Consider the following 19597-nt stretch of genomic DNA (forward strand, 5'->3'; position numbering starts at 1 on the left):
ATGAGGAGAATAATTTCACCCTTATTTGTTTACTCTTTTCAGGCCCTCTTTGGATTGGATAATTCCAACAATACTAGGGAAAGAAGTCTACTTTCCTGAATCCACTGGATGCTCACTTCATCCAGAAAATATCCTCACAGAAATGAAGTTTAACCTGAGTACCCAATGCCTTAAAAATTCACACATAAAAGTATGGAATGTGGTTATCTAAATGTGGATAGATATAAAATGATTATACCTATATGGGTTATTGATCATACACATATTTCCTAGGTTTTTTTTGACAGTTAGTGCCCAGAAAAAAATGAACTCTTAATATCCATGAGTACGCTTATCATGCAAATCTTGATTTTCAAACACTGTACCCCAATAAAAATACACCAAAACTTATTCAGTCAAAAGACAGTATAAGCAAATTTAGTTAAATTTCTAGTTGGCTTTTATGTACATTTCATGAATCAGGAGAGTTAACATTTCTACCCAATAGAACAAAACCTCTCAACAGGTAATGGTAGAATAGTGAGTTGTAAGGTAAATAAAAGGAAGACATGAAAACAAAGATCCTATTTGATTGTTTAACAAGTTGTTTCAGAATGCCATTTTGTAAAATTTAAACCATAGAAGATTTCCTTATTACACTGACTTGGACAAATTGGAATTACTTCTCTCTAGGAATAATTTGACTGTTTGGGATTTATCTGCTTCCTTGATGCTTCAGTCTGATGATTTAGCATTTAACATGATTGGCTCCATTTTAACTTGTTCTGATCCAGGAGCTCAGTCCAAAACAATGACCTTTCATAACTTTTGTTTAACGCTAATAAAATGAGCTGACTCTACAGTGACATTAGGGAAGAATATAAGAAGGGCCAAATGCCAAACAAGGGGCTTAAACTAGAGACAAAAATTATTTAAAACTATGTCGTGTTTCAGAACTCATTGTATTTTGAAACAAAAAGAATTTTAAATATTTTCATTCCTAAGGCATTTATAACTAAAACCAAGCAGAAGGGCTGTATTTATTGATTAACTGATAATAGCAACTTTTGTAAAGGAGAGTCTGAAACTGAATATTGCATTAGGAATATTAGAGAACTGTCTCACTAAATGACTACTGATATACTGGTGTTGCAGATCTTTGACGGTACTAATAGTTACTCCTTACAGACAATGTAAGAGAAATCTATGAGGTAGTTTATCTTTGTAGTACACATTAAGAATGTCAGGAAAAAACACAGAAGAATAGCATGTCTATCAGAGTCACTTGTGAAATCTTAAAAAGGTTAGAGAGCAAAAATATTTAATAGCCTACATTGTTCTTATATTTATTTATACTCTCAAAAGATGTCCCATTTGACACCTTATCACTTGTTCCGTCCAGCGGAACCAGTGCGGAGAAAGGAGACACCACCAATCTTTAGTTGACCAGATTTATTGCATCCTCCCTGTTTTTCTGCCTCCTTTGTTCTGCTACTATCTCCCTTCTTCTACCCTCTCCCACTCTTCTCCCCCAGGCTCCTAGTTTATCAGCCAATTATAGCAAAGCTTTCTCTCACACAGGAGAGCATGCAGAGGAATGTCAACATAGTACTATATGAATCACGAGCTGTCCATGTGCTGCATGATATTAGATAGCCAATCCTAGAGCCTGGCGCCAACACATCATAAGTCTCTAAGGAACTAGTAGGCAAGCAACCTTTTTTGGTACTTCCTTATTTTGGTATCCAGTGCCCTTTGGCTCACTGCCAGGTTCCATCTTGTCCAAGATGGCCCTCAACAGGCTCCCTCTTTTTGTTATAAAAAGAAAAGGACAGCGACTGTGTCTGTCTTAGGGGCCAGAGTCAGACTTTATCCTTACCCGTCATTGGGAGTCAAAGAGCTGTTTGCATGCTTTGATCCCTTTCTTAGGTTGGTATAAAGCCCACCCTGTGCTTACCCATCATTGACTAATGGTCCTGTAATTGGGAAAGCCAAATCTGAGGATCAGAGTCTTGGTCCATGGCCATAAGGGCTTGCCATACCACTAAAGTTTGCCATCTTTGATGACTCCATAGAGACAACAGATATCTGAGCAGCAATAATAACAGAAAGAACAACAATCCCATCATAGCAAAACTTCCCATCCATTGTTTACCAAATTGTAATGCTGACTGTAAGAAACTAATGGCTTCTGGCATACCCGGGACCTTGACCTGAGTACTATTTACCACAAATATAGAATTTTTCAATAGGGTCAAATTAGTAAATTCTTTAGTCCATGTCCCATTAAGCATGCTACCAAGCCATTTGGACAAATTGGCAGCAGCAGTAATATTAGAATAGGGTATCAGTGTAACACATAGTGCTTGGGCATGCACTATATAGTCTGTCTGTGTGGTAACAGTCAACATGTCCACTTATTCTTGTAGTAAGTCCACTCTGTGGTTTAGAATCAGGATTCCCGTGGCGAGATGCACATTGATGTTTTCCTGGGCTGTCAATGCTTTGGCAGTGGCTTGTGACAGATTGTTGAGAACATGAGCAGTAGGAATAGCAGTTCCTAGGGCAAGTCCAGCAGCAGTGGCAGCAGCCACAGCAGCCGCCGCAGCAACAGCGATGGCTATAATGGCTAAGACACCAAAATCTCTTTATGCTTTCATGGGTAGGAAATTCCACTCACTATGAATTAAGGTCACTGGGACTGGAATGAATTTTGGAATCCTGGCAATCACAGCCAGAGGAAATAGTGAGGCATCCCAACAACTAGATATATAACACTCTTAACACATAACACATAACACTCTTAACACATAACACAGTTAAGGACCTCAGTATTCTTATCATTGTTATTAGTAATGTTAATATCAAACTTAGAACTCTTAGAGAGAATAAACACAAATGGAGACGTGACACATACGGGAGTAGGGGGGAAAACCTGATAAAAGGAAGAGTAATTGGCCTCGCACCCTGTATAACTATAAACAGGTGTATTACTTTCCTATATATAGGTTTGCTTTAGACTGTACCTTTAATGAATGAGAGAGAGATTGCCTCCCTGTATTATGGCAGTTTCTGAGGTGGCTAACCAGAGGAAGCAAAGACTACCTCTTAACTTGAAGTTTAGACTAGTAATAAGTGGCTTTACAGTGGAACCAGCTGGTAGATAAGGAATACCTTGAAGTTCTGTACTAGGAAATAATTGAGGGAAAATTTGTGTGCCATGAGTGATATATCCCCAAAAGTTTTAAGAAGAGCTAACAACAGCAGGCTTACCACCATCATCATCATTTTGTGTTTCGGTGCCATTTTCTTTCTTATGGATAGTTCTTGCCAAGCTCCTGGGACACAGATAGGTTGTTGTTGGTCCTGAGGAAAAACACAAACAGAACCTCTCCCCCAAATAAATATTGGGTCAGGTCCTTTCCAGAACCCAGTCAAGATGTCTTTCCACATTGCTTGTGGATGGCCACCAGACTTTTCACTAAAATGTCTATCAGCCGCAGTACAGCCCATAGCATCCAAAGTTAAAAAATTGAGGGTGAATAAAGCAAGGTTAAGTCTTTTCTTGGGAGGGGTTAATGCCCCTATACCCCCTTTTTGTTTAGTTAAGCAGATTTTCAAATGTTTGATTAGCCCTTTCCATGATAGCTTGTCCTTATGGATTGTAGGGCAATCCTGTAGAATGATAGATATTAAACTTTGACCAAAACTGTTGAAATGAAGAAGAAGTATATGCAGGCCCATTATCTGTTTTAAATGATTTTGGCCTTCCCATAGTATCAAAGGCTTGAAGGCAATGACTGAATATATCTTTTGTCTTTTCCCCTGTATGGGTGGAAGCAAATATATATCCTGAGTATGTATCTACAGTTACAAGTACAAATCTTAAAGTACCAAATTCAGGGATATGGGTGACATTCATCTGCCATAGATGATTTGGAAGGAGTCCTCTATGATTGACTCCAAAATGAGGAACAGATAAATGAGGCACACAGGCAGGACACTGTTTTACTATATTTCTGGCTTGTTCTTTTGTAATGTTATATTTTATTTTGAGAATAGTAGCATTGACATGAAAATCACTATGGAAATTAATTGATTTTTGTACAAGGTTAAACACATGAGGATCTCGAGTAGCTGAGTCTGCAGTAGAATTTCCTTGAGCTAAAGGCCCAGGTAAGCCTGAATGTACTCTGATATGGCTTCTATATAATGGTTATTTGTGAGCCCACAGAACTGTTTGTACTTGATAAAAGCATTCTTGTAAGGTAGTTTAAGGACTAATGGGTCCAGCTGTCTCAAGCCATGGCACAAGCTTGGCAATATAGAGACTGTCAGTATAAATATTTAAAGGTTTCTCAGGAAATGTTTGTAAGGCAGTTATAAATGCTTCCAGTTCAGTTTTTTGAGCAGACTTATGAGAAGTAATAATAGTCTGTACTTTATCAGAAACTACTGTTGCTGTGCCAGAGGAGGAGCCATCTGTAAAGATTGTATTTGCTGCTAGGATAGGTTGAGACTTAACAACCTGAGGGAAAATAACAGGATGTCTTTTGAAGAAGCTGACAATAGGTGAACTTGGCAAGTGATTATCAAATGTGGCCATGGTGGAACAATAAATTGCCCAATCTTCATTATTGTTAACTAGCATTTCAATCTGTTTTGCCATGTATGGGACAATAACTGTGAGGATGAACTCCAAAAACTCGAAGGGCTGTCTTAAGTCCTAATGTAACTAGATTTGCTACCATCACAGGATACGGGGAAACAACATTTTTGGGGGACACTGGCAAATGGATCTATATTAGGAGTCTGTTTGTCACAACAGACCTGTAGGAGTATATTCAGAATCTAATACTATGAGATTAAAAGGCAAAGATAGATCAACTCTATCACTATGAGCATTTTTTAAAGCTTGTTCTACTAACCTCAAGGTTTTTCTACCTTCAGGAGTTAAATTTATGGGGGATGTAGGGTCTGAATCTCCTTGGAGAATATCAAACAGAGGTTTAAGTTGACCAGTGGTGATTCCTGAATTTGGCCTTATCCAATTTATATCACTTAATAATTTTTGGAAATCATTTAGAGTCTTAAACTTTCCTGTGGCTAATTGAATTTTTTGTGGCCTAACACAGGCATCTAATATTTGATGTCCTAGAAAGGTAATAGGGCTGTGGGTTTGCACCTTTTCTGGGTCCACATGTAATCCCCATTTTTCTAGGGTTTTGATAATATCATCAAATACCCCTAATAAGTTCTCCTGTTCCTTATGAGCCAAAAGAATATCATCCATATAATGGAGACAATAAAGTCCTTTACAATTTTGTCTAATCTGTGATACAGCCTGACCAACATATATTTGACACATAGTGGGACTATTTGCCATTCCCTGGGGAAGGACCACCCATTGGTATCTAGTATTAGGCCCTTCATTATTCAAAGAGGGAATGGAAAAGGCAAATCAAGGGCCATCCTTGGGATGCACAGGAACGGAAAAGAAACAATCTTTTATGTCTATAGAGGATGATATGACAATGTTTTGGAACAGCAGTTAACAAGGGGAGACCCAGTTACTCCGGGCCCATAATCTGCATACTGGAATTTATGGCTCTCAGATCTTGCAAGAGTTGCCATTTCCCAGACTTCTTTTTTATGACAAAAATGAGTGTATTCCAAGGGGAAGTGGAAGGAATGATATGATTTTCCTTTAATTATTGATTAACTATTTCCTGGGTTGCCTCTATTTTTTCTTTAGAAAGGGGCCACTGGGGGACCCAGATAGGATTATTGGATTTCCATGTTATCTTTATTGGTTCAGTGGTCCCTCCAGAAAACCCAGCCCCTTAGCCCCTGTTTGTCCTTTGGCTTGAATGGGGCAGGTCATACCTTGTAGATTCTTACCTAGTCCTTTTCCAGGGATATAACCTTGTCCCACCATGACTGGTAAAACAGTTGGATTTAGACAGGAAATATTTTGTTCAACTGAGGAAGAAGTGACAGCATCCATCTGTGTTAAAATGTCTCTTCCCCAAAGAGTGACAGGCAGGTGAGCTAATACATAAGGCTGGAATGTCCCCCTTTTCCCATCAGGGTCCTCCCAAGATAACACAGTTGAACTTTGCAATGGGGTTTGAGCAAATCCAAGTCCCCATAAGGTAATACTGGATGCTGTAACAGGCCATGATTAGTTCCAGTCCTTCTGCCTTATAATAGAGATGTCAGCACCTGTGTCTATGAGACCCTCTATGGGAGTACCATTAACTTTCAATTTAAGCATGAGTCTATTTTTTGTTGATTGTGCCCAAAAGACACCCGATCTTGCTGATCCAAACCCATTGTCTCCTCCAGTCCTTTGTGAACTGGGAAAAGTCCCATGATGGCCAGGCAATATCAATATTTGGGCTATTTTGTCTCCTGGAGAAACAACAGATACCCCTTGAGGTGAGGATAACATAATCTTTATTTCCCCAGTTTAATCAGAATCAATGACTCCTGGAAATACTTGTAATCCTGACAGAGTTGTGGAACTCTGCCCCAACAATAATCCTACTGTGCCCTCAGGGAGTGGTCCATGTATGCCCGTGGGGACCACTTGTACTCCCATCTCTGGTATTAGAACGAGTCGGGCGGAGGCACAGAGGTCTAATCTCCCACTCCCTGATGTTCCTTGGGACAACAAGGAGATAGTCAGAAAGGATTGTGAGTGGGGATCTGGACTATGGGATTCTGAAAGGGCCCGTATATTTGAGGGCCCCGGGTTGGGCCCCCTGACCATTTTTTGATTGGGTAGGAAGAGGATTTCTCTCTATGTCAAATCTTGATGTACAAAATCTCACCCAGTGCCTTCCTTTCCAGCACCGGGGACATAGACCTGGGGCAGGTTGATTTGTCCCTTGCTGTTCTCTAGTCTTAGGTGTTCTCCTGGGCTTTAACCCTGTGGGTCCTTCAGGGCAGTCTCTTCTGAAGTGCCCTTCTTGCCCACACTTAAAGCATATTATTCCTTTAGCTCTTGATTGCCCCTGATTTGGCCCATGAAGAGCAGCAGATATTACTTGTCCTGTAATGACTGCATCATTGATATCCCTGCAGATCTTTATATATGTACTTAAATCTTTATTTTTCCATGGTCTTATAGCTTCTTTACACCATCTATTTGCTTGCTCATAAGCTAATTGTATTATTAAGGGCATAGCTTGTTCTGAATCCCCAAATACTTTAGCAGTCGTTTGGATTAGTCTATCAACAAAATCTGCAAATGGTTCGTTAGTCCCCTGAATCACCTTAGACAACTGCCCCTGTAAATCTCCTGACCCTTGAATTAACTTCCAGGCTTTAGTGGTAGCAGCAGCAATTTGTGCATACACCCCAGGATTGTAAATAATCTGCTGTTGAATACCTTCATAGTTTCCTTCTCCTGTTAGCATTTCTACATTTTTGGGGGGAAAGCCTGTGGCAGCATTATGTCATGCCATTTCTAATGAGGCTTCCTGCCATGCAGTTTTCCACACTAGGTACTGCCCCCCTGATAGCACAGCTTTACATAGCCTTTTCCAATCTTCCAGCACTAGATGCAGCCCCACTACTGATTCCAACATACGAATTGTAAATGGGTCCTGTGGACCATATGTAGCCACTGCCTCCTTAAATTTTTTTACTGTTTTGAAATCCAGAGGTTGGTGGAATCTTTGTCTATTTTGATTCTCTAGTACAGGGAACAATTGTGGGACTGCTGAGGTTTCCTTAAGGGGGGTTTCTTCTCCCCATGGTGAAAAATCCATCTGATTTATAGCATGAGAACTCCCCCCAAGGGTACTTTGGGGGACATAGGGGGCAGGCTGCTTGAGGGGGAGTGGCTGCCTCCAGGAAGGGATTGGTATTCCTTCCTGATATAACTCATGGGGGCGACCATGTCCTTGATGCTCTTTCTAATTCCTCCCCAGTAAGCCCCTCCTCCTCTTCTTCCTCTTTATGAGAAGTTACACTTAGTTGTTTCTTTATCTCTTCCAAACACATACTTCCTTTTTTTACTAAAGTTATTATTTTACCTTTTTTAGATGTTAGACATTCCTTAATGAGCTGCCACATGGGAAAAGTACCTCTAGGTAATGGGGATTGCTTTTCTGCTTTAATAAGATCCTCTTTATCATGTTCCCATTGTGGAATATTTAGGACTCCCTCTTCCAAAAACCAAGGACTAACCTTGGCCAGTGTAGTTACATATGCTCTTACAGTAGATCATTTTACGGCAGTTCCATTAGCCTTAAGTACATCTTGTATGATTCCTATCATTTGATTTCTAGACACTTGTGACCCCATCCTAGAGTTACGAGACCTCCCTTTACTGGGGCTATGCAGATTCCCTTCACTGAGGTTATGTGGCCTCCCTTTACCGGGGTTATGCAGACGCCCTTTACCAGGGTTATTTGGCCTTCCTTTACTGGGGTTATGCAGACTCCCTTTAATGGGGATATGTGGCCTCCCTTTATCAGAGTTATTCTACAGTTTTCCTATAGCTTACCTAAAGTTACTTAGTTTTTCTATTGCTTACCTTAAGTTACTTACATGGGAGGATGCAGAGGGAGGAAGAAGCTCCTCCTGCGGGCCACTACTTGTTCCATCCAGCGGAACCGGTGCAGAGAAAGGAGACACCACCAATCTTTAGTTGACCAGATTTATTGCTCCTCCCTGTTTTTCTACCTCCTTTGTTCTGCTACTATCTCCCCTCTTCTACCCTCTCCCTCTCTTCTCCCCCAGGCTCCTAGCTTATCAGCCAATTATAGCAAAGCTTTCTCTCACACAGGAGAGCATGCAGAGGAATGTCAGCATAGCACTCTATGAATCATGAACTCTCCATGCATGGCATGATATTAGATAGCCAATCCTAGAGTCTGGCAGTCAACATGTCATAAGTCTCCAAGGAAGTAGTAGGCAAGCAACCTTTTTTGGTACTTCCTTATTTTGGTATCCAGTGCCCTTTGGCTCACTGCCAGGGGCCATCTTGTCCAAGATGGCCCTCAACAATCACTGTTCACTGTTATTTTTTCTCTTAAAACTGTAAACCTTATTTTAAATGAGTAGTCTTCTTAAAGTAGTAGTTAAACATAGATATAACTTTGAGGAGACAATAAAATGTAAAGACACTCATTGCAACCTTAGCTTAAAAGGTTTATCTAGAGCAGAGAGTTGTTTTTTGCAGCTATGGAGCAGAGCAGCAACAGGAGGAGCCTAGACCCCTGGGGGGGAGGGGGGCGGAGAAGAGAAGGCTGGGTCCAGGAGCTGCAGCTGCTCTGCAAGAGGCTCCAGGTCCTGTCAAGGCGCTTCCAGGGGTTGGAGGCTGGGGTGGGTGAGGGGTAAGAGGGTAATCCTTCTCCCCCTCGACTGTGGCCCGGGATCTGACCCCTTTCTTCCTGCGCTCCCTCTCTCGTCCCCCAGCCCCCTCATGAGGGTGTCAGGGCCTGGTCCAGCGACCACCGTCGCCCCCACTGCCAGCCGCAAACCCTCTACACTGGGCGCCAGCGGCAGAGGAGGTGTCATCGCTAGTGCCTCTGGCGCAGGGGTGCCGGGCTCCGTGCAGCTGGCGCTGAGCGTCCTGCATGCCCTGCTCTAAGCCACGCTCTTAGCCTTTGCCTACCTGCAGCTGTGGCGGCTGCTCCTCTACCGCTAGCGGCGGCTGAGTTACCAGAGCCTCTGCCTCTTCCTCTGCCTCCTGTGGGCAAGGCTCAGGACCACCCTCTTCTCTGCCGCCTTCCTCGCTCAGCCCCTGCCCCTGCTCCGGCCGCCTGCTCACCTGCACTTCTTCCCCCACTGGCTGCTCTACTGCTTTCCCTCCTGTCTCCAGTTCTCCACACTCTGTCTCCTCAACCTCTACCTGGCAGAGTTAGTTACATATGCAAAATTACAAAAATGTCATCAGCAAATGTCTACCTGGATCAAAGAGTATGTCTCTGTGCCAGACTGTGGTCGTAGGTTCTGTAGTCATTCTTCTCTACTCGTCCAGAGCTTGTTATAATTTGGTGGTGATCACTATATCTCAGGATACATTAGAAAGTTCTTTTAATTATGGTTGGGATAATCTTTGAGATAAGGCACCTGCCGGCATGATAAACAGTCACAATTATAGTTCCAGAGCTTACTTTTTTGACAATCCAAGATGATATGATAGTGATGATGGCTTGCCAAGACTAGGAAGTTCAAGAGAAGGAAGTTTATCAAATTCGCAAAGTTTCGGTTGGTATAGCACCATGACTGGGTGTGGCAGCAACACTTACACAGTCACTCCCCACCTGAATGGACCTGTGACTGATATGGCTTCTTTGCTCTTTACTTGTAGCAATTTAGATATGAGCAGTCACCATAGCTTATATGTAACACCACAAAACTGATAGCATTACCAAGTTATGATTCTCAAATTGTTTTTCATGAATATGTATATTCAACGTGTTTAAATCCCATCTACGTGAACATTCCACTATCTGTTGCAACTGAAAACAAAATCTGGAAACCTGGCTGTGCTTGGTGAAGAACACAGCTATTACTTTTGACCTCTGCTTAGTAAAATCAAGTAAAATAGAAAGTTTGGAGCAGAAGAGAGATTCAATTTTAAGGCCTCTAAACATCCTGACTTAGGAACATCAACCACATATTTGCATATTTGCACTTTTATCTTTGTTCTGAAAGAGTACACTGCAGTCCCCAATGTCATACTCCAGTGTTCACATTGGAATATTATGTACACCAAATTGGAAGCCTAGTTTTCTACAAAAATTAAAGCGTATATACTTTGTGGTGTACTCTGTGGACTTTTTACTCAATACAATTTTATGGTGTGAGCAGTGCACAGTTAAGGCATAAAAATACATCATTCATTTTAAAATTTACTAGATATATGTAATCATTGAAGACATTTCTTTTAAACATGAGCTTAAAATACCAAATGAAATAATTCAAACAATCATTTTAAACAACTAATAGTAGTAATCCTTTACAGTGATGACTAGCAGTGTTCTTTGGAAAGCCACAGTAATTTCTTCAAGAAGAAAATATACCAGTGAAATTTGTGTGGCTACTTTGAGTAGAATTGGTCAAGTGATTATTTTGGACAATTAGGATATATATGTAGTAGTTTAAGCATGATTCTTCAAGAAAGCAATAGTGATTTATGCATAGGGAGATTTTGGTAGAAACTTCTTGGGACTAAACAAGTTTACAGATGCATTTAAGAATTGTTCATAAAAGATGCATCATCCTAAATTTAAATGCAAATATTTTCAAAAGCATCTGATCTAAAACAAAATAGTTGATCTTACCTATTGAATCAGGATTGTCCTCAGGTAAATTCAATCATGAAACATTTTTGCAGTGAACTTAAGTGCAATACTTTGTAAGGCATATAATTCCTCCTTTAGTTTTTACATTTTTATACATTGTATATGGTTTGGAAAATAAATTGAATTCAAATTAATTCCAGCACTGTACTAAATGAGCAAACTTAACATAAAAGTATGAACTAAGTATGTATAAAACCTGAGGTTAACAATATTGGAATATTTTAGAATTACATTGAAACTGTATTGAATGAACAACACCAAGTCTAAAACATATATACATATCGTAGGCTAAGACAATACAGAATTTTAAAATGCACATTCTACCAGTGTCTATATGAAAAGTAGATGCTGAATACCTCAAGAAGCCAAGGGAACAGGCAACAGGGAAGTTGTTACAACATGCTTAATGATGATTTTATACAATTGTCTTCTGATCTTTTTCTTCAGAATTGGAAATAATACAACTGTCCTTTTTCTTCTACTTTGGCTAGAAAGTTGTTTTATATCTACTCCTATTTAAAATATCTGTCAGCTTTTTAATAAATGATACAGGAACTTCACAAAAGTTTAACAGTAGATGAAACTCTTAAGAAAAAAATGAAATTGTTAATGCTTTTTATCTTTAGGGAGGCTAGTACAAAGCCAAACAAATTTTCTCTTTTTATGACACAAAGGATTTTAAATTCAGTAGATGTGCTGCCAAATTGAGCATGAAAGGCCTTTACATTCAATCAGATGCATATTTATAAATGTTGCCTGGTATTTATTTATAAATTCTCCTATACTGAAATTATTTAAAATTTTATAGTGAAAAAGTAAACCTTGGTATTAAGGTGACAACAAAGCAGTATATTTTTACTACATCCTCAGTTACTAGATTTCAGAATGCCAACTATTTATTTTGTTGATGATGTTAGGTATCTAAATATCTACAGCTGTCTGAAAAGATCTGTGTTGTCTTTCTTAAGCCTCAAGTTCTAGGTGATAAAATAAAATTTTTTAGATCAAATTTCCCATTTGACCAGGTAAACAAAGATTAGTTTAATTTTTTTCTCAGATAAAACTACTTGGTTCTTTTAGTTGCATTAGTTGACTACATCAAATTTGGAATTTGTACATTTTTCCTGTTATCACTGACTAGGATACCTAAATTCTTGCATTTCTCTCCTGATACACATCTCATACAATACATCACCAAAGACAAAGAAAGATAAACTCTGGCCCAATTTTTGCTTAAAAATTCCAAAGCACTAGGAGCACTTTAAGTTTGGTCTTGAAAGCAGTTGTTTATAGAATCAAAGGGCTACCAAGTCCCTGTTAATCCTGCACTGAAGCACATGATGACAAATTCAGACCTTTCTTTTGTATTCATTAATTAGGAAAGTGAATTTCATTGCTTAAATGTGTAATTCTACAGTGACTAGCAATATTTGTTATTTCATTTGAATGGTCATTAATTTCAAAACTCTTACCACTCATTGTAGCTGGTTGTAGTTTTATGGAAGATGTAATTTATAGCTAAAGTGGCTTTTTTATGCATAGCTGCTTTTTTATTGTTTATCAGTGTTTCTCAGCTATATAATCAGTTTTAAACTGGTTATAAAAGTATAACTGTGGCCAATGAATGTATTTATTTGTTGTTTCACTAAATTGTAACAAAACACTACTATTAAAAATAAAAAAAGGTCTATCTATTGCAGAATGTGGGAGCCAATTTTATCCTTTTACCACAAGCTCAATTAGATGTAGAGAGTATGCAGCAGGAAAATATTATCTTTTCTTCAAATGAGAATTTAACGAAAATGTCTTGCAAAGTCCATTGCTTCTGTTTTTCTACCAGATATAATTAGTATTTCATCAATATGGATTCGGTGACTGAAGTCTGGGAACAGGATGCGGCAGAACATATCACCTTGGAGGTTACTTTGTGGAATATTAATCATAAAAATCACCCAAATACTAGTTTGAGAATTTATCTAGTAGCTCCAAATCTCAAGAAATGATATGATTTTCTCACTTTATGACTATTCTCAAAGTTTGTTGATCTTTTCTTTTACATCCCAGTCCCGTTATCACACTTTCTTTCCCTTAAAGTATGACCATGATCATAAGCGTACTATCCTAATGGTCTCGTTATTGAGGTCCCTGATTTACTCCTAACATCCCTTCCCGGCACTAGGACACCAATTTCATAATGCAAAAAAGCTTATTTTTTTGGTACATTCCTTGGGTAAGGGTTTTCATATATTAAAAAATATGAACAAATACCACTATTTCAACATAAAAAATGGAAAGAAATACACACCAGAATTTATGTTTCATTAAAACATGTAGAAAACCATAACTGTAGAGTGCAGTGTTTAATCCTGAAATATTTATTTGGTATTAACCTTTATCAGAATGCTTTCTTTGTTACTTTCTCATATTATCATGTCCATAATATATATACATACATATATATATTAATATATATAATTTGTTTGACTATGACCAATCCAGTCTCTTTTGTTTGTAGGCCAAAGAGAATCTCCTGACATTCCTGGTTTCTAATTTTAAAGTTTAGCACTTAATTTGCCATTTTAGTGTGGATATCCTATATCTTAAATTTACCCTAAAAACACTTTGGGTTATTTTATTTTTTTCTGCTAGAACTGCTGTGTCTTGAATCCACTGCCATTGATTTTCCATAGACAAACAACTGAATGCTACCTAACTTAGAGATTCCATTGCCTCACTGGTAATCAACATTTCACACATAGTCATTTTTTTGATCCTTAAAACAATTAGCCTACACTAAAAAATGCTAGTTCCTTCCATAAAGTTAGTTTTCATTTTAAAATAATTGTATTCCTGCATAGTGAGCTTCATTTACTAAGTAAGTCCTAACCAAATTTCAAGTAAGCAAACATTATGTACTCTCATCTCTTTGAGCATATTTCTCTCCTGTATCTTATCTAAGTAAAACTTCAACTATGTAAAACCCTTTTAACTCTTCAAAACTCAATTGAGTTCATAAAATTGATTGCACCTACAACCTTTCCAAAAATCAAAGCTTTCATTTTCTTATTGCAAATATTTCAAACCAATTCATTCTAAATTAGGTGAGGATAACCAATAGTAATTTACCTAGAGGTAGTTCACTTTAACAGTTTGTTAATGTCAATTTATTTTCACTTATATAGTTTCAGAAGTTTATATATTCTCTAAAAAATCAAAATGGAAATGTCCTCAGTGAGACAAAGACATATCCCAGGAAGGTACTTGTTCTCCACTTACTGAGTCATATGATCACAGCCCTTAGAATCATCTGGCTCAGCTCAACTTTACCACTCCTTGGTGTCTATCCCAAAAGAATCAAAGACATCAGATGACAGTGGCACATGCAAACACACAACTGTCAAACTATGGAACCAGGCTAAGTATTCATCAACTGATGAATGGTTAAAGAAAATGTGGTACATATATAGGAAGGAGTTTTACAAAGTCGTTAAAAAAATGATGAAATCCCATAATTTGTAGGAAAATGACAGAACTTGAAACCATCATGTCAATTCAAAGCAGCCAAACTCAGAATGTAGAGCTGCATGTTTTCTCCTATACATGGAAGCCAGAGAGGAAAAAGGAAAAGAAAGATGTGGTTGGGTTTCCTTGAAAATTAAAGGAAAACCAGTGGAAAGAGACCAGGGTGGGATTTAGAGAGGAGGGGAAGAGGGAATAGAGGGGAATGATATTGGCCACATTCTGCTGTTGCCCTGTGTGCATGCACAAACATGCCACAACAAATGTCACCATCATGCACAACTACAGTGCACCAAAAACAACAAAAAGGAGTGGAGAGAAGAATCTTTGAGTTCTCTGATAAAAAAAAAAAATCATGTGCTTTAATGTCTGATTTTTCTAATTGAAAAAGCTTGTGCCCCAGAGATCAGGGTTATCCATCACGTAACCTACGATTCCTGAATTTCATTTCACTCCTTACCTCTGAACCCACAGATTCTGGAAACTCTTTTACATACCAAATCTTAATAGTAGTGCCCCAGATTTTCATATCTAGGAGCTGTGTGTAGAGCGAGTTTCTTAAGAAAGTGAGCATGAGTAGTTTTACATTCCAAGTCTACCTGGGATTTATATTGTATCTAACTAAATACCAAACAACAGATATTCTCAGTATTCATAACATCCCTAAGAAAGTTGAGGACCATTTTTATGTTCATTTCATGGAGGAATAAAGTTGCTTACAGTCTTGTGGTCTATTCATCCCTCATATTAAATCTTTTGTTTAAAATTGTCATGTCTGCCTTTGTGGAGAAAAGAAAAGTTAAATTTAGACTTTGTATACAATGTTAGAGTCAAGAGAAATTACATGCTATATTTAGAAAATAATTTAAAATTCAAATTCTAGTTATTTTTTCTGCATATGCTTTAAAGCTAATTGCTACATACACTTAAACAAATTAAAAGTTACTCAAGTGGCATATACATTGTAAATGAGTATCTCATTTAAGAATCAAATAATAAGCACAATAAAAAATGCAATTAAGGAACAGATGGGGAAAAAAAGCACTTTTATACTCAATTCTGTAGTTTTCACCTGTAGCTCTACATCAGGAGTTGCAGGGTAGGGATTATCCAATTCTTCACTTATTTTTCAAGTTGTATCTCTTATCTACTCGGTGATTAGATATAAAAAGGAAAAAGAGAGTCAAGTTCCAAAGCAAAAACAGCACTTTGTTCTATTTTGTCTCCATGTCTTATTATTTCCAGGAGTTTTAGGCCCCCTGCAATGGGATTGTTTGGTTTTGGTCTTGGGAATTGAACCCAGGGACCCTTAACCACTGACTCACATCCTCAGTCCTTTTCATTTATGTATCCACTTTAATTTTGAAACAGGGTCTCACTAAATTGCTTAGGCTTCACTATTTGCCCAGGCTGACTGAATTTGCCATCCTCCTGGCTCAGCCTCCTGAGTAGAGTCTGCTGGGATTACAGGCTTGCGCCACCACCCCACAGGGGCTCTGGATTTTTATCTCAGGAAAGTGGAATGAATTTGCTCAAATGAGGGAAGGGAGGCGAGGGGAAGTCTGGGCTAGGTCACCACAGCGCGCAGGGCCTGCAGGGAAGGCTCAGAGATTTTCTGCAGCAGAGATTTCATCTGCCTTCGGGAGCAGACTGATCACCAACAGAATAAGAAGTCAGGTATGGAGGGCCAGGTCCCTGGCTGCTGATGGAAGTTGGCGGAGGGTGGGAGCCTGGACGCTGGGGCAGGGGCTTCCAAGGGCGGTGGGTTTGCTTACTCTGCTGCCCCAGATGCAGGGCAGCAGGGCCAGTACGACGAAGAAAGCCCCCCCGGGACTGAGCATGGAAAGGCGCCTCACCAACTCTGCTAGGCCTCTAGGTTCAGCGCTCAGGAAATGCTTCGTCCGCGAGAAGTCACCCAAGCCCGAGCACCCAGCGACCCTGGCAGGGTCTGTGGCACTCAGAGGCCAGGGAACATGCCCGCCTCCCACACAACCACCTGCCCAGAAGGCAACGAGACAGGTACCCTGCTCTCAGTACCTGGAACATCTCCAGGAACAGGCTACCAGAGTTATGGATGAATGTTTCCAAAGACTGCGTGAGTAACCAAAGGGAAGGGGCTTTATAAATGTGTAGCTAGTGTATTTTTATTTTTTTGTCCACATATAGGTTATTATTATTATTATTATTATTATTATTATTATTATTTAGTAGAGCATTAGTAATAACACTATAAGTAATCAAAGAAAATCATATACATGGGTTATGATTTTGAAAAATGTTTAAGAAATATAAATGGGGCCTTTGAGATTAGTACATTTTAAGAACAATTTCTTACCATTAAGTCACACTTAGGTTACTGTATTTTTCACATAGTCACAATTTTTATAATTTGAAACTGGACAAATCAACACTTATTTTAAATTCACTGGTTTATAAAATAGTTGACATGACTTGAAGGAAGGTCATGAGAGGGCTATAGGTACATTGTTGTAACAAGCAACTTCTTGAGTTTGCAAAAGAGTAGCTATTTTGAAGTAGAAAAAACAGGTTTGTTGAAATTATAACAGATGACATATCACTATTAATATGTTCTGGTTAGATACCTAGTTTTTGTTTGTTGCTGAGGCTGATTATAAACACTGGTATTGATAGCAATGGAGGTGGAAGGAAACTCATGAAACAAAGGACAGCCTTGAAGATTTCAGAAGGGAATGGTTAATAGAAACATCCTTGAAGGAATCATATGACACTCCAGCTCTCTACCCTTACTGCTTTATTCATTGTGGCTCCCCCTCTTTGTCCTTTCTGAGCCACGTCTCCATCCTGCTGTCAAGCAAAGACTGAAGTGAACACTTGAACACACTGAGGGTCTGCTTAGGGGCAAAAGTCCATGTACCAAGTCACCCCAGGAATGCTCCCTGGTATCTTAAGACCTGTGACTGGGCAGGGCCACTGGGAAGTGAGGACAAGGGTCTTTAAACCAACAATCCAGTCAGATGTTCAGGAATTAGATCTCAAGGGACACTGTGGATTATTTGTGTGCCAAACACCCATTCCAAGACATTCTCAACATTCCTCACTAGTAATTCTGGTTTTACATCTACAGGCCTCTGGAATTACAAAGTCAAGAAAGTCCTCAAATGTCTGAAAACCAGGGTGCCCTATAAACCTGTAACCAAATCAGGATACACAAGAGTTCTCACCAGCCTAAGAAGGCACCTGAAGGTCAAAAGAACTGGGAAATGGCAGCTGCTGAATTGTACAGCCACACAGAAACAGAATAAGAAAAGAGACAGGAGCTCTACTTAAGGTTGCAAATATAATACTTTTTCATGGAGAATTGATGTCAGAGTAGGAAAATTGATAACTGGCCAGTTGCCTTTAATGACCCTGGAGAAGGCAACTTCTGTTCCAGAGAGGACAGAGCCACTTTTCAGTCAGCCCCTTTCTCCACTGCACCTCACTCAGCAAGGGCCAAGTTTGTAGCTGGCAGCCCCTGAGTTTTCCCACAGATGCTCTGCTCCACTCTGTCACACTCAGCTGGGAATGCCTCAACTTTTTTCACCAAATCCTTCTTTTTAGTCTACTGTCCTTGAAGTTTTCTGGTAGGATCATCATGTCAATCTCCTCTAACATCTTCATAAACTGCTCAATTGTGCCTTTTACTGCCTATCAAGTTTGCAGAGAGCTTCAGCTCACAAATCCTTGGCCAGAAAACCCTGCTAGGTTCCAGTAAGTTCTTGATTCAAATCTTCCAGGTGGTCAGCTGTCTTCTTTGCTGACTTCTTCAAATCTTCCAATTTCTTTAGTTTAGCCTCTTCCTCTGGACTGTTCTTTATTCCAAATAACATGACCTGCAAATCATTTTGTATTCCAAGTGCTGAAAATGGTGTTTCCATTTCCTTCAAAGATTTTCCCTTAAATGTGAGTTTCTTAAAATCCAGTGAAACCCCTATGGCCTTTTCAACAACTAGGGCCAGGTCCTGGACAACGCGTTCACTGCTGCCGTGCTGTGGGGGAACATGAAGGTCGTACTTCTCAGGGTTGTGGGTGATGGTCACACCAAGCTCAGCTGCTACTATTTCCTGGGTTCTATCAGAGCCTCCTCCTCTTCCTGGGTCACCTCCTTGCCCCCCAGGCTACTTCTGGGCCTGGTTCACCTTCTTGCTTGGGTTGGTCTGGGACGTGACTTCTTTATCCTGGGCCTGCAAGCAACAGCGCACCTGGTGGATTGGTCATATCTGCTGGTTGCACTCCAGAAAGATGGACACTGAGAGCAAGGTAGGTTGCCCTGGGACTGGGATCCCAAGTGGTACAACTGCCCACCAGACTGAGGGGAGCACCGTGGGTGGTCAGGTACTCCAGGTCACCTCATAGCTTCTGCTTGCTGCCCTACTCCAACAAGGCCTGCACTTGTTGACTGCCCCCCTAGTTTTAAGATTAAGAATATTTTCTTTCCAGTCACAATGGCAATTTTCAAGAACATAAGCAAAACTAAGTGTTGGCGAGGATGTGGGGAAAAAAGTACACTCATAAATTGCTGGTGGGAATGCAAATTGGTTCAACCACTCTGGAAAGCAGTATGAAGATTCCTCAGAAAACTTGGAATGAAACTACCATTTGACCCAGGTAGCCCACTCCTTTGTCTATACCTAAAGGACTTAAAATAAGCATACTGCAGTGACACAACCACATTAATATTCATAAAAGCTCAATTCACAATAACTATACTATGGAACCAATGTACTTGCCCTTCAACAGATTAATAAATA

The 19597-nt window shown here is 39.6% G+C and overlaps 2 pseudogenes; one reads left to right on the forward strand and one right to left on the reverse strand.

Moving 5' to 3' along the window:
* Nucleotides 1-9418: 9418 nt before the first annotated feature.
* On the forward strand, nt 9419-10361 carry LOC124973136 (integral membrane protein GPR137C-like; annotated as a pseudogene).
* Nucleotides 10362-18285: 7924 nt separating this feature from the next.
* Nucleotides 18286-19064, reverse strand: LOC124973138 (BAG family molecular chaperone regulator 1-like; annotated as a pseudogene).
* Nucleotides 19065-19597: the final 533 nt, after the last annotated feature.

Source organism: Sciurus carolinensis (assembly GCF_902686445.1).
Source record: "Sciurus carolinensis chromosome 14 unlocalized genomic scaffold, mSciCar1.2 SUPER_6_x, whole genome shotgun sequence".
NCBI classification, from domain to species: domain Eukaryota; kingdom Metazoa; phylum Chordata; class Mammalia; order Rodentia; family Sciuridae; genus Sciurus; species Sciurus carolinensis.